This window comes from Chrysemys picta, unplaced genomic scaffold (genome assembly GCF_011386835.1).
Source record: "Chrysemys picta bellii isolate R12L10 unplaced genomic scaffold, ASM1138683v2 scaf220, whole genome shotgun sequence".
Taxonomy (NCBI): Eukaryota; Metazoa; Chordata; order Testudines; family Emydidae; genus Chrysemys; species Chrysemys picta.
In genome coordinates, this window is record NW_027052927.1 from 1 (window position 1) to 22,672 (window position 22,672).

The window sequence follows — 22,672 nt, forward strand, 5'->3', positions numbered from 1 at the left end:
CAAATCTCCACATATCATAACACTACACAACGTAATCTTTTGCACTTTAAAAATCCAACATCTTGCTTGGAAACAGCTTTGAGAAGTTGGCATCTGGCCAACTTGCAACTGATACTAGTTTAAATACCTTCCCAGCAAAGTTGCACATTAACTTCAAAATACTCTGGGATCAGCCATTAAAATGTTTTTGTTTCAGTTACAACACTAATGAAAACCAAATGTCTGAATATATTTTAAGCTGGTCTAATGCACTAGGGATTTCACTTAAAAGAGAAAGGTCTGAATCAACTTCCATTTACCCAAATGAACACAGATTAGTCAGTACTACACTATGCAGCTATATGGCCAACACTTGGAGTAAGATTAAATAATTATAAAGAACATTTCAACCACAGATTAAATGAAGAAAGTCTGAGTAATTGGCTGAATTTGATTCTTCTCCTAAATCTTTTAGTTACAGTCTGCTAAAGCTATTGAGCTGCAAGCTTACAAAATCCCATTTACAGGTGGATTCAGGACCCTAAACCTCTGCTTTGCTAATGTCTAAGCCAGTGGTTCCCAAACTTGTTCCGCCGCTTGTGCAGGGAAAGCCCCTGGTGGACCGGGCCAGTTTGTTTACCTGCCATGTCGCATATTCAGCCAATCGCGGCTCCCAGCGGCCACGGTTCGCTGCTCCAGGCCAATTGGAGCTGCTGGAATCGGCGACCAGTATGTCCCTCGGCCCACACCGCTTCCAGCAGCTCCCACTGGCCTGGAGCAGCGAACCACGGCCACTGGGAGCCGCGATCGGCCGAACCTGTGGACGTAGCAGGTAAACAAACCGGCCTGGTCTGCCAGGGGCTTTCCCTGCACAAGCAGTGGAACAAGTTTGGGAACCACTGGTCTAAGCCTTTGCAAAATACATATTTTCACCTATCCAGGTAAGGCACATCTACTGATCTTGCTCTGTAAATTTAAGCAAACCCTAAATATTTGCTTTCACAACAAAGACCTAACAGCTTTGAAGGAACCTATACATTCTACCAGGAAAAAAAAATTGTCTAAGCTGACCTCTTTATAGGAATGATTTCAAATACTGAATTTTAAGAAGTCCGACAGCGAGGACAACCATAAAATTAGGATGTACCCCTAAAAGAGTGATTTTATGTACTGGATTATGAACCAGTAAAAGGAAAAGAAACAATTTTAACTTTAGGATTCTGGACTTGTGAGTTTCTACCAGAACTTCTTCAAAATAATTATTTTGACAAGTTCCTATTAAGTGTTTAAAGGGTAGAGGGTAGTCTTGTGGTTAAGGCATAGGACTGGATTTAGGAGATTCATTTCCTTGCTTTGCCAGTGACTTCCTGATGACCTTGGCATATCACTTTATATCCAAAACTCAGTACTCTGTGTGTAAAATAAAGTTAATTCTTCCCTACTTCAGAAAGGTTTTATGAGGATTAATGTTTAAGAATCTCAGATATCATGGTGAAGAGGGCTTCGTAAACAGATTACCCAATTTACTTAAGGCCATACCCATATTTCTGAATATCAGTCCTCTCAGGCTACAGCAGAATTTCTCATCGTTGTCCAAATTACTTCCAATCTAATTCTACCTTTGAATTTTTACTTTAAATTAATGTATTTGTTGCATTCATTTCTTCAAGGTCATTCCCCGCAGCCAAAAGAGAACTCTTTAATCCCCCCAAAAGAGAACAGTTTAATTGTCCAGTGATTGTTATTATTGCAGTCTTGTGGCTAATTAAAGAGAGCATTAGACTGAGAATACAGAGTTAGCTTCTAGCATGTTCATCATATTTTGATGTGCCACACCTTTATCGAAGCCTCAAGAGTTACCAGGTTTGAAGAGACATTTTAAATAACAATGAAATTAAACATAAGCTATAGGAATAAAGAAGAAAAATTCAGTCCTGAGTAACACTACAGTAGGTCACATGCATAAAAGAATTCTCTTTCTTTCTTTAGCAAAATGAACCGCTCTGTCGTTGAAACTAATTAAAAAACTCAGACCTTTAAAAAGTCAACTAATTAATGAAGAGCTACATTTCCATTAACTTTTTAAAAAATAGTCAAGTAATTTAAAAAAGAAGAGTACTTCTCACCATTGTATCAATGCATCTCCAAAAGTCAACCTAAAAATTGCATTCCGTAAACAATGAATACTTTGTGTAGGAGATTTAGCACAAGCTATGAAATGCAAGTTACAAAATCGCTTTTTTTAGCCAAGAATCAAGACAACCTGTTGACAATTTATTTCTTTACTAATTAAATTAGAAATTCTAACCTATTTCAATGCAAGCTATAATGATAATTGGATATGAATCGTAAAGCAATTTTTTTTCCCTGAAGAAATACATTGTAGAAAACCCTGCAGTAAATACTTTACACTTCTCTGAAAGAACCAAAAACTCAGCACAAGCTATCCCAGGACTTATACCAATATCTAATTTTTCATGACATGCTCTGACAACTTTGTTGACTATGGTCCATATTTCAGAAGTTTAGTACATAGACCACCTGTTTCCGACTAGCATTCAAACTGTTTCTATTGTACAATCAACAACAGCTGCTGAAGGGTCTAAAATATCAAGGATTAGGAATGGACAATTATTAATGGCTATATTATACTAAGATAGGTCAAAAAACTTTCTGCTAAAGATGCATTTCACAAATGCATCAATACTTTCTGTAAACATATATGTACATTTCACACTGCCTTCTTCATTTTGTTCTTAAGACCACTTACTGTAATTCAAACTTTAGGGTTGTTTTACCTGCAAGCACAGCAAATAGTAGTGCCACTCTGATTGTGCGAGGGACAGCAGAGGAGGTGAGTTGTGCAGAACCCTGCATGTAAGCTTCCAGATCACTGCATGGTTAAGAAGTTCTTAACAGGGGATTTTCAAATTCTCGTGTGTGTAAATTAATACTTGTTAGTCATCCAAGAGGCTGTACAATATCTTACTGTTGGAACATTTTTGTGGAGAGATTAAAAAGTCTGCAGCGACAACAGGAACTGTCTCACCCAAGCAGAGATGCTAAGCATGCACATTCCAAGCCAAGAAGGAAACCAAAGATGCAGGCAAGTGAAAGTTGACAATTTAATCAAGTAAAATCTGGAAAGTAGAATCTGGCAAGAATTAAAGCAAGAATTTTGATGTCATTTATCAAGTGGTTAATTGTTTAAAAATAAAGTTTAAGACCTAACTAGTGCTTTGCTTAAAACGCAAAGCATATTTATAAACTGATATATTCCCATCAGACTTTCAGAAGTGTGATGAACCATAAGGGCTTGTCTCCAGGTCAAATTTGTTGTGGATCAACTTGAAATGTTTCTCATTAAAACATCTTACAGCCATATGCAAAATGTTTTGTTACAAATCTTGCTCTTTAATGCATGTTATAAAACCCACTTTGGAGGTGGGTTTACTTAGATGCAGGAGGAGCTTAATAGCTCCACAGCAAAATATATGTGGATACATCTGCATCCTGTACCATGTGTTGCACATCTATCAAGTCCTCCCACCAGTATCCCATACTGCTTTGCTGTCTACCTTGGTCTCCTATAGACCTCATTCTGCTCTGGGGTCATTCTGACCGGATGTCACCTCACTGTTTAAAAGGTCATCCTGAGCCAGGTGCCATCCTTTGTGATTCCATCATGAGGAGTTCATACATAGCAGTGTTATTCTTGTAATAACTCTCTAGTAATGCCTCATGCTGCTGTTTGGTGATCCCATACTATGATTCTGGCTTTTTAGACCTCTTGGGATAGGAGCTTTATCTAGCCCGGCTGGCTGGCAGTAAGCCGATATGCAAGCATCATGGCAACTGTTCAGTCAGGAGCACAACCAGAACACTTTCCAGTGCTGCAGTATAACAGAGGTGCTCCAGCTGGGACTACAGACATTCAAAGTACTATTTGTCTGAATAGAGAGTGGCACAGTCTGATCTTACTATGCGGACTTTGACTGTTCTTTGCTACATGTGTCACCATTGTACCAGTGTTTGTTGTGAACAGTCTGACTGATCCACAATGACCTAGGTGAACCCTGAGCCAGTCAGTCATGAAGGTCCCACCACCTCTATTTAGAGCAGAAGGATGAGTCTGAACCATAAACAGAGACCCATACTGTGGATAGCATCAATTCCTGGAAGTATTAAAATGATACCTCAAAAGACAACACAATGAGAGGGCAAGTTACATATGTTGGGTACTGCAAGGATGTCTCCATGTTGGCATAACTTTTCACTGATTCATGGGCTTTTAAACTCCATCCCCAATGCTTAACGCAAAGGTGGCACTGGAGACTGCACAAACTCATTTATAGTAATAAAATACCCACAGAAACACTGTGTAACCTTCCTATCTCCTGTCCCATACCCCCATCGCAGGGCTTATTAGTCTTTCCCCCTCCACACAGTCACCTCCCCTTCCTTCACAAAAACAGTGGAATTGCATAGCTTAACAAGAAAGGAGATTCTTACTGAAAATTATCTTTTTTATTTATTTTTTATTTTTCAGCATGTCAGCAGGATCAGGAAGAGAAGAAAAAGACACAAAGCACCTTGGACTATGGAGAGGCAGACTATGTTCCTAGAGCAGATGGCCTACTAACTTTGCACAGCAGTGCAGCAGCTCAATAAAATTTTAAAATGCTTATAAAGTTCATCTTCATTTATTATTTGTATTATTTACAAAAATAATCTGAAAGTGTGTTTTCATTCATGTTTGAATCTTAGACCTTCCTTTCTATTGCAAAGCATCCAGTTAAAACCACCTAACTGGTACAGTAAAATTCCATCAAAACAAGTACTATACTAAAAGCATTGCTTTACAAACTGCACATACAATGCATTAAGAACAAAGAAATATGTGTAGTAATGTTATGACATGCCTTACACAACATACGCATTTCTCATGAGTAGGAGCAAAACATATCCATCACAATTATTCTACACATCGGCCTCCTCCCTCGCTGTTCAAAATGTTCACCACGTGTGCACATCCCACTCCCATCATGTGCAATGCTCTCCCTTGCTCTCACAAAGATTATATCTGGTTGCTGTGTTTTGTACAATCAGAAGATGTCCCTCATCAGCATCCAGACTTGACATCAGGATCCTCCATCTACTTTTCAGTCTTCCAAATGCACATTCCAGTGTCTTTCTGCAACTACTCAGGGTATAACTAAGCAGTTCCTTTTGCCTCTCCAGTGACAGGCTTCCTAGGCCAGGAGAGCAGAGAGTAAACTATCTCCTAGAATGACTGGAGGAATGGCAATGTCATTAATGTTCATATAGACCATCAGTGCAAAAGTTCCATTTGTCGTTACATGAAAGTGTCCAAACCTTCTAAAAATCATGGTGTCGTAGACATTTCCAGACGACCCCACATACATATTAGTGAATGTTCCACACTGATCAACCAAGCCATGCAGCACCACGGAGAAATAATCCTTTCTGTTGATGAACCCTGAAGCCTGATGTGGGAGGCAAAGAATGGGCACATGGGTCCCATCAATGTCCTCTATGCAATTAAGAAACCCCAATCATGCAAAGCCATTAATAGCTACCTGCACATTGCCTAGAATTATGACCTAGAAGGACACCACCTTGATTGTGGTGCACACCTCCATGGCAACAGCCTGATGTTTGATCCACCAACATCAAACTGGCTACTAACTGATCAGTAGCAGCCAGGGGTGAAAAGCTTCCAGATGGCAATAGCCACATGCTTCTCCATGCTGAGGGAAGATCTCATGTACATGGTCTACCACTGCAGCTCCAGGGGCAAGCTCTGCACAAAGTTCTAGGAAAGTGGCTTTTGACATCTTGAAGTTATGCCACCACTGCTGGTCATCTCAGGTCTTTCCCACCAGTCAGTACTACATGGCAAAACCAAAAAAGCAGTGTTCTGAGTGAGCCGAGGAAGTGTGATTATTTTCAGTCTCCTCCTTCTCAGGTTCCCTTATTATTCTGGTTGTACAGCCATTGCACAACTTGAGATGATATACCAGCAGTCTTTATATGTATGACAACAAGGATTGCAGTGCTCAACAACACTTCCTCCATGCTGTCTGACAGTGCTTTAAAAGTGTCACTGGATCAGAGAAACAAGGAGGCTGATGCGGTGAAACAAGATGAAAAATAAAAGTTATTCTGTTTGACCACAAACCCCAGAATTCCATTGCTTTCTGGTACAAAAAACTCTAAATGTAGAGTGCAAAAAAAAAAAAAAAAAAAAAATCCCAGAAGGCATGCAACAGCGTGGCAGAACAATGATGCGATGTCTGACCAGAATGCTGAGTGCTCATTGCAAAATAGTACTGTAAATGGCCACAAAGATATGAAGCAACATTAACTATTTACTCCGGGGGGGATTCTGTGCCAAAAAGTTAAAAATTCTGCCAAATTCTGCATATTTTATTTGTCAAAACAACACTATATAATCATGCCAGTTTCAATTATTTTGGTAATTTATTTCAAAATACCTGTCAGCAAGTATGTCTGTAACAATACAGACGCACACAAAACCTCCCCCAGGAGTAGAGAGTTAAAGAAACCCCTATGACAACCCAGTACCTATTTCTCTGCCCCCTGTCCCCCCCCCAGAGCCCAGCTGTGCCCCCCCAGCCCAGACACCTGCACCTCCACCCACCCCAGAACCCAGCCATACCCCTTCTCCCCCAGAGCCCAGCTGCAGGCCCCCCCAGCCTAGACACCCACACCCCTCCTCCCCCAGAGCCCATCTGCGGGCTCCCCCCCAGCCCAGACACCTACACCGCTCCCCCCCCAGAACCCAGACATGGGGCACCCAGACACTTGCATCCCTCTCCCACAGAGTCCAGGGATCAAGAGGGAGAAACAGCCTGATACTAGGTCCCGGGCTTGCGTGGAGTTTCCTGCATGCTGCTTTTCTTTCTTCAGGGCAGGCCAGGAATTGCAGCTGTCAGGAACCCTCCAACTCCCTCTACCTTCCCCCAGCAGCGTCTTCAATTTGCGAGCTGGACTCTGAAGGGTCCCGCTGCCCCTAGTGGCTGCCAGCAGCTCTGCAGCCCATTTCGGGGGAGGGAGGAAGGGAATTCTGCGTGCACATTAATTTCTGTGCAAATTCTGCATGTGCAGTGGCGCAAAATTCCCCCAAGAGTAATTTAACTTGATTGCAGGATAACAATGCAGGGTGTAGAAATTAATTGTGCAACAGTTGTTGCGAATCACTTAACATGGATAAACAAAATCTGCACCAAGTTAAAAATGTAGACATACTCTCAGTTGCTTTCTCTCTTCTGTAGCCCTCCTGCATTCTAAACATAGTTAGAAGCTGCAATAGTCATAACAAAAGGCCATTTTTGTTTTTTTCAGAAGGTTCCAGGTCACATTTACTAAAAATCTAGAAGTTATCTTGCACTTACTGCTAACAGTTGTGTCACTGTGCTCACAACAATCCAATCAATTTAATTGGTTTGTATAGTTTAGCTTTTCTCCTCCATCAAAGCCAGAAGATAGAATTTCAATATTGAACTTAATGTAAAAACATTTAGCAGCTGTTTTATCTCCCAAAGGGAGGAAAAGGAGAATGACAGCGAACAGGTGAAATTTTCTAGTGTTGATACATGTGAACACCTTGTCACATCTTACAAAGAACAATTCGTGCTGCAAGAACATTGAAAATGTTTTACAGTGTCACACACATTAAGAAGTTGAGCCTGGGTTATTGTGACCTTTTAGCCAGATGCCAATCATCTCTACCCTCACTACAGACACCAGTTAAAGGAACTTCAAACTTCTAGCTACATTTCTACCAATAGAAGTAGCAAGTGTCATTAAGAAGCTAAGTTGGTTGCAGCATGAGACTAGTACTCCTCCATCCCAAACATGTCACCTCTAAAACACACTTGCTGTCCGCCACTCTAAGGAAAGGAAGACCCAATAAATTTCTTAATTGTGTAATAAGTTTGAACAGTAACTGTACAAGACAATAAAAGCCACAGAGACTCAGTGTACTGTAGTATGATTCTACAACTACCCCACCTCCCCAAAAAGATTCTGTGCACCCAAAACCATTACAAAGTCACTTCTAAGTTTCAGTTCTCTGAAAACCTGAAGACATACTAACAAAACACTCAGATAGTTTTAACTAGACAAAAGGTCCTTGATTAATGATCCCACCCCACTGCGTGAATGTCTTCAATTCCCATTAAGGAAGTTTAACTGCGCTTCGTATGCCAACGCTTAACATTTAGAATGGGACTGGGAAAATACTTATTTTGTACATTCCCTGTAGGATGCCAATATGAAGCATTTTGGATTAAATGAGTAGTCTTCCCAAAGGTTAGTCTAGTTAAATAGGTCACTGCACTGACTCAGGGAGAGAGGGGAGGGGGAAAAAGCACAACAGAACTAAGAACGGCCATACTGGGTCAGACCAATGGTCCGCCTAGCCCAGTATCCTGTCTTCCAACAGTTGCTAGTGCCAAAGTCTTCAGAGAGAATGAACAAAACAGGGCAACTTTCAAGTGATCCATCCCCTGTTGTCCAGTCCCAGCTTCTGGCAGTTGGAGGCTTAGGGATATCTAAGGGCAAGAGGTTACATTCCCAGACCTTCCTGGCTAATAGCCATTTCTGGATCTATACTCCATGAACATATCTAATTCTTTTTTTAAACAAGCCCCGGTATACCTTTAGCATTCAAAAAAGCCTTGGCAATGAGTTCCACAGGTTGGCTGTGCGTTGTGTGAAGAAGTATTTCCTTGTTTGTTTTAAACGTGCTCCCTATTAATGTCACTGGGTGACCCCTGGTTCTTTTGTTGTGTGAAAGGGTAAATAACACTTCCTTATTAAATTTTCTCCACACCAGTCAACATTTGATAGACCTCTGTCATATTCTCCTTAGTTGTCTCTTTTCTAAGCTTAACAGTCACAGTCTCTCTCCCCGCCCATCGGGAAGCTGTTCCATACCCCTATTCATTTTTGTTGCCCTTCTCTATACCTGTTTCAATTCTAATATATATTTTTTGAGATATGGCAACCAGAAACGAACACAATATTTAAGGCGTGGGCGTACCATGGATTTATATAGTGGCACTGTGATATTTTCTGTCTTATCTATTCCTTTCCTAATGGTTCCTAACATTCTATTGGCTTTTTTGACTGCTGCTGTAGTTTGAGCAGATGTTTTCAGAGAACTATCCTTAATGACTCCAAGATCTCTTTCTTGAGTGGTAACAGCTAATTTAGAACCATCATTTTGTATGTATAGCTCGGATTATGTTTTCCAATGTTCATTACTTTGAATTAACAACAATGAATTTCATCTGCCCTTTTGTTGCCTAGTCTCCCAGTTTTGCAAGATCCCTTTGTAACTCTTCTCAGGCAGCTTTAGACTTAACTGTCTTAAATAATTTTGTATCATCTGCAAACTTTGCCACCTCACTGTTTACCCCCCTTTCCAGATCATTTATGAGAATGTTAAATGGCATTGGTCCCAGGACAGATCCTTGGGAGACCCTGCTATTTACCTCTCTCCACTATGAGAGCTGACCATTTATTCCTACCCTTTGTTTCCTATCTTTTAACCAGTTACTGAGCCAGGAAAGGACCTTCCCTCTTATCCCACAACTGTTTACTTTGCTTAAGAGCCTTTGGTGAAGGACCCTGTCAAAGGCTCTTTGAAAGTCCAAGTGCACTATATCAATGGGATCCCCCTTGTCCACAAGCTTGTTGACACCCTGGAAGAATTCTAATAGATTGGGGAGGTATGGATTTCCCTTTACAAAAGCCATGTTGACTCTTCCCCAACATAGAGTGTTCATCTATTGTTGAAACTATAGTGAACAACAGACTATCAAACTGCCTGGTATTGAAGTTAGGCTTTTCAGCTTGTAATTGCCACATCACTCTGCAGTAGTTTTTAAAAATTGGGCTTACATTAGTTATCCTCCGAGAGTCCTCGGGTACAAGGGGCTGATTTTAGGGATAGGTTACATACCACAGTTAGTAGATCTGCAATTTCATATTTGAATTCATTCACAACTCTTGGCTGAATACCATCTGGTCCTGGCGACTTATTACAGTTTAATATATCAAGCTGTTTCAAAACCTCCTCTACTGACACCTCAATCTGGGACAGTTCCTCAGATCTGTCACTTTAAAATGGTTCAGGTGTGAGAATCTCCCTCACATCCTCTGCAGTGAAAACGGATTAATAGAATTTGTTTAGCTTTTCCACAGTGGTTTTGTCTTCCTTGAGCGCTCTTTTAGCGCTTCTTCATCCAGTGATCCCCACTAATTGTCTGGCAGGCTTTCTGCTTTTGATGGATGTCCTCGGGAGCCCAAAAAAAAAAAAATCTTACAGCATTATAGGTGAAACCGCGCTATATCAAACTTGCTTTGATCTGCCAGAGTGCGCAGTCCCGCCCCCCCCAGAGCACTGCTTTACCACGTTCTATCTGAATTCATGTTATATCGGGTCGCGTTATATCGGGGTAGCGGTATACTTGACTTGCCAGAGTTTATGCTCCTTTCTACTTTCCTCAGTACAATTTGACTTCCAATTTTTAAAGGACGTCTTTTTGCCTTTAACTGCCTCTTTTACTTTGTTGGTTAGCCATGGTGGCGTTTTTTTAAAAATTTGGGATATACATTTAGCTTGAAGGCAATTCATTCTTGTGACTGTTCCTTTTAATTTATGTTCAATTAGCATCATCATTTTTGTGTAGTTCGCCTTTCTGAAGTTAAATGCTATTGTGGTGGGTTTCATTAGTATTTTGCCCCTACAAGGGGGAATTTAATTATGTGATGGTCGCTTTTAATAAGCGGTTCAGCTACAGTCACCTCTTGGATCAGCTCCTGTGCTGCACTTAGGACTCTCCCCTTGTGGGTTCCAGGAGCGACTGCTCTAAGAAGCAGTAATGAATGATGTCTAGAAATTTTATTTCGTGTCCTTCTATCTTGCATCCCTTCCTCAAGTGACATATATCCAATCAATATGGGGATAGTTGAAATCCCACATTAATGTTGGGGTTTCTGTTTTTGTAGCCTGTCTAATCTCCCTGAGCATTTCACAATCACCATACTGGTCAGGTGGTCAGTAGTATATTCCTTCCGCTATATTCTAATTATTTAAGCATGGAATTTCTATCCACAGAGATTCAATGATCTAGTTTGATTAATTTAAGATTTTTGCTACGTTTGACTCTATGATTTCTTTCACAGGTAATGCCACTCCCCCCTGAGTATGATCTATTCTGTCATTCCCACATATTTTGTACCCTGGAATCACCATGTCCCATTGAGTATCATCATTTCACCAAGTTTCTGTGATGCCTATTATATCAATATTCTCATTCACAACCAGGCACTCAAGTTCACCCATCTTAGTATTTAGACTTCTAGCATTTGTGAATAAGCAATTATAAAGTTTGTCAATATTTAGTTGTCTGCCTTCATGTGATGTAATTGAAGGAGATTCATTTGACTGTTTCGCTTCATTTCCCATCTGTACTTTATCAGTTTCTATCCTCTCCTCTTTTCTAGAGTATTCCCTTTAATAAATCCTCCCTTAAGGGATGTCTTTGTCCCAACAGTGTGCTCCTCCACTCCTGCTTTCCCCCAGCCCTTAGTTTAAAAAGTGCTCTACAAACTTTTTAATTTTACATGCCAGCAACCTGATTCCATTTTGGTTTAGGTGGAGCCAACCCTTCCTGTATAGGCACCTCCTTTCCCAAAAGGTTCCCCAGTTCCTGACAAACTTAAATCCCTCCTCTGAATACCTGTCTTATCCACACATTGAGACCCTGCAGTTGTTTGTGTGTCTAACTGGTCCTGCAGATGGAACTGGGAGCATTGCAGAAAACGCTACAATAGAGGTCCTGGACTTTAATCTCTTACCTAGCAGATTAAATTTGGCCTCCAGCACCTCTTTCCTACCTTTCCCTATTATCGGTGCCTACATGTACCACAACCACTGGCTTCTCTCCAGCATTGCCCATATGTCTATATAGATGTCTCAAGAGGTCTGCACCCACCAGACAATTCACCGTGTGGCTCTCCTCATCATCACAAACCCAACTATCTAATATTTCTAATAATTTAATCCCCCATGATTATTAACTGTCTCTTCCTAATAACTGGAGTTCCTTCCCCTAGATGGGTATCCTCAGTGCAAGAGGATATCATGACATCTGGAAGGAGGGTCCCAACTATGCGATCATTTCCCTGCGCTACAGCTTCATGTTCTCCTTCCCCAACACTGTCATCCTCAACTGTGTCCCTGAAAGTTTCATCTGTCTACCTCTGTCTCCCTTAGTTCCTCCAGCTTAGCTACTCTGGTCTCAAGGGCCTGTACTCAGTCTCTGAGGTTCATGAGCTGATTGCACCAAATGTACATATTTGCCATGTGCCCACAGGCAGGTAATCGATCATAAATGCTGCATTCAATACAACAAACTGGATAGCCCCCAGTCTGCTGCTGGACTTCTGCCCGAGTTATTTTTACTCTTGCAGGGGTTTTTGTTTGTTCGTGCTACGATTTGTTTGTTTGTTTGTTTTGGGGGGGCATCACTGGCCTAAGTTTAGAGTATGTTTGTTAGGTCTATCTGGCTCTCACACTCCTTCTCTAAACTCCCCTGTTTCCTAGCTCCTCTGGGTGCTTAGAAGCTGGTTTTTTAAACCCCTGTTGTCCATGATTTAGCCCCGCCCCCAAGGATAGCAGACTAGAGCCTCATTAGGAAGCTTTCAGCCTAGCCTAGCAGGAATCTAGGCTCAGCACACAGCCCCCCAAAAGAGACCACACTATAAAATTCAATCAAGCAGGCACATGGCAAGAAAGCACATAACAAAAAACTAAGACAACAAACTCACTCCAAGGATCACATAGTTGCTCCTCTTTCACGTGGAGCACTCCTTCACAAAACTCCCATTTGCTGCTCCTGTTTGCTAGCTAACTGTCATGTATTGCTTCTAGCCCAATCAGGTAGTGCATGGGTGCAGACCCTGGACTTTCAAAAGACCTATTTTTGCCTCAACTGAGAGTACAAAGACATCTGCAACCAACTAAATTATTCCAAATACTCAAATATGTGCTTATTCCTTTCATGCAAAAGGTACCCCTGAAAAAAGGGAGGCAACTATAGAAGAGTCAGATTAATAATACAAATTAAAAATACCTCCAAAATATTGGATCTGTGCCCAAGCTGGCTCACTGAAGCAGTTTATCTGGTTTTCTGGCTTAGATAAGGAGTCACCATGGGAACTATAAAATGAAGAGGGACTAAAAGGGGGAAATAAAATTTATAAAGCGACAATGAAATTCTCTTCAGCATAACAGACTGATTTGATTTTTTTTCATTTCTATAACAGCTCTGTCACTTTAACAATCTGATAGATCCATAGGAATTGTGTTACAGGAACCACAAGAACCCTCGCACAACCATTTTCCTATTATCAGTTGCTCCAAGCAGGGTTTGTTCAATTAACTAACACCACTGTGGGGAGGGGGAAGCAGATTTGAATGCAAGCCACAGTGGAAGTCTATATTTAAAAACATTTGGACAAAGAAAGCTACATAGACAGTAACAGGCATGCTTGAATTTGAAAACGAGGACTTCCTGCCCCTTTCAGGACCCTGCAAACACTGGAAGTTCAGCACTAAGACCTTGTCTACCTGGAAAAGTTTTAGCAGTTATATTGGTAAAACCACCACCCCAGACACTTCCTATTACAGTATACGAGTGGCTTTTTTTTTTTTTTTTAATTTAGCTTAAGTCCCTACCCAAGCAACAAGAGCTAAACCGAAAAAAGCAACTATTACACATACAGGGATTACACCAATACAACTATATCAGCTTAAATACACATCCTAACTTATACTGGTATGAATCTCACATGTAGACAAGCCCTAAATGTGACAGAACGGTAGCTCTTCAAATATTCTGTTGCAATCTTTACATAGATTTTTGTATATATTGCCATAGTCAGCCAACTGAAAATATGCACTGCATTCTGCAGAAGTTTTTTTTTTTTCAAAGTAACAAGGGAAATATCCTGGAGCAAATTTTTTTTTTTTTATCACCACCATTTAAAGAAGCAGCAAAAACAGGTAAAGATAATTAGAAAAACGTGTGCCATCATGGTAAATGTTACAACTGTAGTGGTTTTTAGCTAGCAAAATCTTAACTACCGGTACTCATTCTCTGCAACTAAAAAGCCAAAGAAGGAAGTCTCAAATATGCTTAGTCAGTCTCAAGTGAAGGGCTCTGGTTTTCACTATGTTAGATATTAATTCATTTTTTCTGCATAAAAAGGTTTATTGGGGGACTTCTAATCTTTAAAGAGCTGGACAAAATTAATTCTCAGAGCACCCACCTGAGGCATTAGCCACATTCTATAGGCGAAGAGAGGCAGATAAATTAAATGACTTGCCTAAGGCCACTCAGTAATTTAAGATCAGAGTTGAGATTAGATTTCAGGGGGTTCTGTCTCCCAGGCCTAGTCTCCCTCCAGTGATCCATACTGTCTCTTATTTTTGCATCTTTTACTTTTAATTGTTAGTCCAAGATAAAAAGACCAGCATTTGCAAATTAAGAGATTGAGATATGAAATATAACAACTCCAAGTAGAGCAATAAGTAAATCAGACTAGAACCTTGAAATTTGACAGATTGTACCCAACATAATTTGATAAGAGATGTGATTTTTCAAAGGCAGCTCTGGGGGTAAACTTGCTCTGGGGGTCTACAGTGCAGCAGCAATGTGTACCTCACTGATTGATCCCAAGATATCATTTGTTTGTGGCAACAGTTTCAGTAAAAGGTTCTTGTCCTGTCCTCCTAGCTGGAGGAAAGATGCAGTAGTTCTCTTTGAGAAGGAGGGAGTAGGAATACCAGATATATAATAAAGATGTGACACTTATTCAGATACCCGAGGCCCAACATCATCACAAGAGGAGAAAATGCATGATGAGGACCTGAGATTAACAACCACCACTGTATCCTTTTTATTTATATTTGTTGCAATGAGCCGTATTCTGATTCTATGTACAGTGACATAGAAGAAAAGGCCTTGTGCTCAAAGAGTGCATCATAATGTGCCCATTGAATTCAGATATAGCGAACCTTGATTTAGAGAGAAGTCGGCCAGTGAAAAAAGAAAATTGATTTCAAGACAAAAGAGTCACTGAAACTTGAGATGTCTATTAAATACCTGTTTTATTGCATAATGAATTCCAGCATACAATATTTAAATCAGATCAAGATTAAACCTTAAATTTTCTGAAGAAGGGAACTTTCAGAATTCTGCATGACCTACCTTTAGATCAATGTCACAGCTCCGATCTCAGCTGAAATTGCTATTTCCCAACGTCGTAAAACACACCCTCTAAGATAGTTAAGAGTACAAAGCCAAGATCCTGTGCCAATTGCTTTTAGATACCTAAAAGGGAAAACAGTATACATTTAGTCATACAATTGTACACAAGAGGCCCTTGATTGTTACTTCTTATAGTACTAAAAAATTATATCTGAAGGTTTTTCCCCCTCCAAAGTATGCACAAAACCAGTCAGAATCTACAGGTATACAGTGACTCAAGTTGTGTGGGAAATGATTTTGCCATCCCGGGAAATTTTTTAATATTGCAAAAAGTTTTCCCTTTCCAAATTGGGACAAGATCAAAATCTTGAAAAATTTTAAACTGAAACTAAAAAAACCCCACAGTTCGTTCAAACATTATTTCATTTAAATACTTTTGAAATGTTTTGTTTGACTTTTATTATTATTTAAATTTCACTACAAATTAAATTTCAAAACAAAAGGTATTTCAAACGAAAAGATGGAACTTCTGCTTTGAAAGTGCCCAAAAAGGACAGAACACCAAACATTGAAAAACTTTTGACATGGAAATGTTTAGTTGAAGAATTCCCAACCAGCTCTACTTATGACAACTGTTCATCTGGTCATCTGCATCGTAGTAAACTGAGTGCTCAACAGCATGCAGTCTTCATATGCGACCAGTCGACTTTGGTACAAGGAACTTGTTAAATAAAGTTGCTAAAAATATTTGGCCCTGCCTGAATACTGTAATAGTACATTTCTGTTCTAAAACTCATACTAACTAAAGGACTGAGTTTAGGTTACATCACTAAACTGAACAGCATGGGTATCAGTTTCTAAATAATAACCGGCCTCCTGCGCAGGAGGAAGCATGTGCAGTCAGACTATAACATGGAAACATTATTAGTATTAATTAATAAATAACAATAATAAATAATAATAGCTAAAATTACTTGATTTTAACTGACTGAAGATTTATGAATTAATAACCAATGCAGATTCAAATACATAAAGAAGGGCGAGGGGATGAGAAGTGGAAGAGTTAAAACTACAAAAAGGGAAAAAAATGCTGCATAATTTTCCTATTGAGTGAAACAGTGCAAGCAATACTGGTACAGGTTAGTCTTTTCCCATGTGTGTTAATTAAACATGAAACCAAAGCTCTTTCCTCCCACCCCCAACTGGGACAAGCTCAAATAAGGCAACTTCAAAATAATTAATGCCCAGTACGAAACAGTTACCTTTAGTTTCACAATTGAGATTACATTGTAACACAACACAGTTTTCTTTTGCATAATTTTATTATTGATACAACACTCGTCATACGAGTCCACAATAATAAAAGAAAGAAAATTTGTCACAGAAGTATGAAATAAAGGAAGACCTACACACAGTCAGTCTTGGTACTAAGTCTAGCTGGGGACCTTAGCAAAGCCACATAACCTTCTTGGTGACATAGTTCAGTCTTAAAAGAACTAGTCAACGTTAGTACCATTATCAGTTAATATAGTGAACTACTGAAGCAGCTGTTCACATAACCCTGCTTACAAAAAAAGAAAGAACAACACTGCAAGACAGAGTGGACAGACAGGAACTTTGTTGGCCAAGTTTATATACTGCTAAACATCACTGGACTCCCAGAGCAGAGAGATGTCTTAGGGCTTTCAACACTTAAAATGCTACAGCAGCACAGCTGCACCACTACAGTTGCAATGCTTCAGTTGTAAACACCGCTTACACTGACAAGAGGGTTCTCCCGTTGGTGTAGGTAATGCACGTCCCTGAGAGGCAGTAGCTAGGTCAACGGAAGAATTCTTCCATTTACTCAGCTCTGTCTACATGGGGATTTAGGTCATCTTAATGCCACTCAGAGGTATGGATTTTTCATGTCCCTGACCAACATAGTTAAACTGACCTAATTTTCTAGTGTAGACCAGGCATTAGTCTGGTCATCCCATCATCATAGCTTCAGCCTGGGCTTCTTACAGCACAAGAAGTCAAAGTCACAACTGCACCAGGAAGCTCTAGACAAACAATATATCCAGACCATCTCTCTTTAGGGCTAGTGGGGAAGAAGATCAAGATAATTCCAAAAAGAAACCCTGAGATCATAAGCTCACAGATGCTATGTTACTTGTACATACTTGAATGATAGCCAAATACCAGCCCCACTGTTGAATTTTTCTGAAACTCAACCTATTATCTTTGTTGTTAAGTGTGTTGATCGGAAAAGTCAATATAAAAAGCATTGTGGTAATTTCTGCAAGGTAACTGTTTTTTAAAAGATAAAATGATACGGCTGAGAAAATACCAACAACTTTCTTTTCATTTTACTGACCATACACACACGCCCCCACTATAAGCAAAAGAACCCTTTAAAACAGCTGCTTAATTTCATGGTCAAGATATTTGGTTTGTAGAACTTGAAGGTATTCAAGGCAAAGATAAAACACAGTCACATCATCCCCTTATGGAAAGACCATGGAAAAGTCTATGTTTGGATGTATGTTGGCTGGACAAATGAACGTACTTAATCATTATTCAACACCACCACTCACAAAGCAAGTACCGGTAATTGTTTCCTCAAATTGTTTCCACAGTCTCTATCGCTTTTAACAGAAAACAAAATTACCAAGGTACCAAATTTAACCTTAAACTGACAATGTCCACTACTAACAGTAAATTAATGCAAAAAGCTAGGTTAATGCAACAGTTAAGTATCTACATCAGAAAATGTCTAGCTAAAGTTGTATGTTCATCATAGCATCTTGTAATTTTTTCTTCATTCTTGCATGCTTACATTACTTTTGTTGTCATAATTGACCATTATATCTTTGTTGACTTAGGTCCACATGGAGCTCCTTGTAGGATCAGGGTCTCAGACTTTTTATATGATCAGGAACATCTCTAAACTAGGTATTTTAATAACTTTATCAGACTACCACAGAAACACACAATGAGCTGTACTAAAAATGTTAGTAAGTATAAAAATAAAAAAGTAATAAAATTAATAAAATAAAACATTTATGATTTTTGTTTTACCATGTTACTTGTGTAAAATGGTCATGGTGTATACGTCATGTACCCTAGTTTCAAAGGGTCTTAATAAAATTAAAATATTATATTCTCCTAGTGTTTGATGCATTGACTTTATTGTTGACAGTTTCTATAATAAGTGAGAACGTGTTTATAGGGTTAGAATGAAATCTGTTCTGAATGGCAGAAATTCTCCTGGTACTTTTTCACAATGGTTTAGCATACTGTGTCTAAGAGAGAGTTATTTTAGTCCACATGCAAAGTTATCTGTAATTTTTCAAGTAAATCATGCCAGTAGCAGCCTTAACTGAATTGCCTTACTTCTATTTGTCTCAAAACCTTAAAAAAAAATAAAAAAAAATTGGTCCCTGAGTGCTCCTATTATAAGTACCTACATGCCAAGTAGGTCCAGCGGTTAGGGTTCTAGCCTAGGACTTTGGGAAACCTGGGTTCAAGTCCCTGCTCTGCACAGATTTCCTGTGGGAGTTTAACTAAGGGCTAGCCTACACTAGAAGTGCTGTAGCTCATCTCGTGAAGATGTTCTATGCCGACAGCATAATAAATCCACCTGCGAGAGAGGTGGTAGCAGCTCGACCACCGACATAGCCCTGTCCGTACCAGTGCTTAGGTTGATGTAATTTATGTTGGTCAGAGGGGTGGCTTATTCACACCCCTGAGCAACGCAAGTTATACCGAAATTAAGTGATAGCGTAGACCTAGCCTTAATCTCTATGCCATGGTTCCCCATCTGTAAAACAGGGATAATACTTCTGTACCTCACAGGTGTCTCAAAGATAAATACACTGAAGATTGTGAGGTGCTCAAATATTATCATAATGAAAGCCATATAAGTATCTTAGATTAAAAAATCTATTAGATACATTTTTAAATTTGAGACATAAAATCTATCCAAAAGTTTATTTCAAGTCTAGAAACTTCTTCACTCTCTGAAACCGGAGGTGTCCGAGAACCCACCATACCTATTACAGTTGACAGTAATTTATGGCTGTGAAAGTAATAAAAGACTTGAAGGGGGATTTTTAAAATCACATCTTCAATTTCAGCCTTGCCCTTCAGCACAGTTGTAATTTGAGATATACTATGCCCCTAACATTCCAGGTGAATTGAAGTTTTATGTGAACAGTTCCCATGCTTAATCTGCTTTGTCTAGTCTCACTGTTGATATTCCATCCCCTAACTAGAAATTTAATCAGGTACAAACATTTAACTATCAAACGATTTAAAGATACAGACAAATGCAGACTTTCCACATTTTCCAGTCCAGAAAAAAAATATTTTATGGCAAAAATAAATTAAAGTTTTTGATACAGTAAAGAGATGCAAAGTTAAATATGACATTACCATGGAATCCCTAGAGAAGTTTTTAAGGGTGAAAAGGATCTTTTAATTATGTTGGTGTCATGAGATTCTATGTACGTTGGATTTATAGTTTGAGTACACACAATTCTAAATGCAAAGAGGTTCAAATAGCTCCATGTCCATCTTTCTGAAAGTATTGTTTTTTAAAGTCCACTTATTGTTGGGACAAGTATGAGTAATAGGAAGATGATGGTACTGCGGATACAGTTAGATGCCCTTCATCTTAGACAAGACACTTACCAACATTCTATTCAAACTCATCTGAGTGGTGAGCTTCCTACTTTGGGAATAGGGAGTGACAGGCATAGCACTAGCTGTGGCACCAGATACTTTAGAAATTAGCCCCATACTACAGTCAATAAGAGTGCATTCGTCTACTCTTGAGGTGCCAATGGCATAGAGGACTATTATGAAGTCCACATTAGAAGTGTGTTTGCAACCTCCTTGCCAATCTTAGATCAAGAATAAAAGCACTGGAAGTCTATATTGATTCTTGACAATCCAGGAGCAGCAATGACCTTGATTTCATAAATGTTATTTATGGCTAAAGATAAGAAAGCTCTCTTTGCTTAAATGCATGCTTAGCTAGGAATATAAATATTTTCTGACACAAGCGAGTAAAACTCATTCCATTAGGGCCAAAACTTCCTTCCCTACCATTTCACCTGCACATGGTGACCACTGACAAAAGTTATGAGAATAGAGGCAAGATGCATCCAGGTACTAACAATTTCAGCAAAGATTCACGAGTGTTCTGATTAATTGGTGCTCTACAATATTCAAGTCACACTTGAGTATTGCATATGCTGATTCTGTGCAAGACATAATTATGATCAAATCTGTTTTCTCTATTGTGTTGAATTAGTCTGATTTTATGGAAAACAATTGCCATCAATATTCTTTAGAGCAGCAGATCACGAGTAAACAGCTCTTATTTGGGCATGAAAGACAGAGAAAGACACACAGCTATACCTGGGTATCTGCGAGTGTATTAGAAATATTTCACTTTCTATATGTGCCTATGTTTTCTAACCACACAAGGTTATAAAATATATGACGTGCGGCAAGACCTGTGCCCAGAGAGTAAACGTAGTAGAGCGGAGGGCTGATTTACTTCCATTTTCAGTCTCAGGATGAACATGCCAGTCTACCATTGCATTTGGCATTTTTAAGTTTAGATTAGTCACTTTTCCAGCAGACAGTAACCTAGTGGATCAGACACTCAATAGCTCTGCTAGCCTGGGCACATTGTGCCCATGATGGGCTCCTTCCGTCCTTCCATTCCCCTCATGGGCACAGTGTGCTCAGGCTACAACTGCTCTCTGTTCTGTTCTCCCCTCCCCCCGGTGGACAATCTGTGTGGCTCCTCCATTTCCCCCTTCCCATCTCTCTTACCCCCCACCCCCATACACAGTGACCCTGATATCTCCCATTTTCATCTCATTTCACCCACCTCTGGTTCCATGCCATTCCTGGGGACCCTGCTTTTCTCTATCCATCTCCACTTCCCACCCCCTTCATCTGCACCTCCCCCAACTCCAGCTCCCCACTGCTACATCTGTCTACCCATCCACCCCTGGGCTGCCTGCTTTCTTCATCATCATCATCACCACCATTCCCCCTGCTCCCACTCCTTTGCAGGTTCCAGCTCTGTTCCCTTTGGGATCCTGCTTCCACTGACAACACTTTCCCCCTCCGGATCCCTGCTCATATTACTCTCCCTCCCAGTAAGGCTTTCCTATTTCCGTTAGAGTCTAGGCTACGGACAATATCTCCACACAGGAAGTTAAGCTGCTGCCTCTGGTATGTGTAGGCAGCAGCAGGGGGCAGCAGAAAGAGTCCTCTGCTTGCAGCACAAGGCTGCCTTGGCCCCCCAATTTTCCTGTCAATCAGGCTTTTCTGTGTTCCGATTTCCACGAAAAATTAATAAGGTTGTGCCCATTGATGCCTAGAAATTTCCCTGACATTTCTGAATTGGTCAGACGCAGCATGACAGGCAAACAGGAGTCAGTGAGTTGAGCGTTAGACCACGCTTCACCCGGCTAGTAATTAAATTTCACTTGCCCAGATTAGATTTCTGTAGTCTAGGGATGTGTGGAAAAAAGGATTTTTCCTAGCTTGACCCTATCTCGTGGCTAATAGAAACTTACTCTTCTCAGATGGAATGTTTATCATTACCAGCTACATTTCTGATGACCATCACCATAGTTTTGGATACTTAGTCATTCATTTTACCTACACAAGATCAAAACAGACATCTCACTGGCCAAGCTTGCAAAGGCCTAATATTCAATTCAATGGCATTTCAGTGTTTGTCTGCCTGTAACACCATACCTTTTGAATGCCGCAGCCAATCAGTTCCCAAATTTCAGGCAACGTTACAGGCATCAATGAGCAGAACCCTATTGATTTGGGGGAAAATGGGAGACACATGGAGTCCTTGACATCAGAGTACTACAGCCAGGGGCTCAAGCACCTCTGCAGTTGTCTACAGAATAAACAACTGGTTGATGACCCCTATGGCTTCCAGAATAACAATATTCCTATATCATCTCGCTCTGCCTAGCCTCCCAAAGTGGACACCCTGAATGATTTCTCCCCCGGACAGAAAATATAATAATGGGTTGGAGGAGTGCACACAGCCTCTGGTATGGTGGAGAATAGGGAACCCTGCTATGGGGAGGGGAGGGGGACAGGATAATGGGGAGCACACAAACTATGGGAGGAGGGAAGCATGAAGGAAAAAGGGGAGAATATGGGTGCACAAAGAGCCCCTGCCATGTAGGGGGAGAATGGGAAACCCTGGAATGGATGAGGGGGGCATGGGGGACACTCAGAACCCTGATGGAGGGGAGATTGGGGGAACCTGGTACAGGGGATACGGAGAACATCCCCTGCCATGGGGAGAAAGCGGCGGCATAGGG

At 40.3% G+C, this 22,672-nt stretch overlaps 1 long non-coding RNA gene across 1 annotated transcript in view; it reads right to left on the bottom strand.

Moving 5' to 3' along the window:
* Positions 1-7,919: 7,919 nt before the first annotated feature.
* LOC135978353 (uncharacterized) overlaps positions 7,920-22,672 on the bottom strand; it is a 29,454-nt gene continuing 14,701 nt past the window's right edge. Inside the window, exons 2-4 of the long non-coding RNA XR_010595764.1 lie at positions 15,312-15,434; positions 13,173-13,276; positions 7,920-10,328 (exon numbers count right to left, since the gene is read on the bottom strand). This is a non-coding gene — a long non-coding RNA (uncharacterized LOC135978353). The remainder of the gene's footprint in view (positions 10,329-13,172; positions 13,277-15,311; positions 15,435-22,672) is intronic.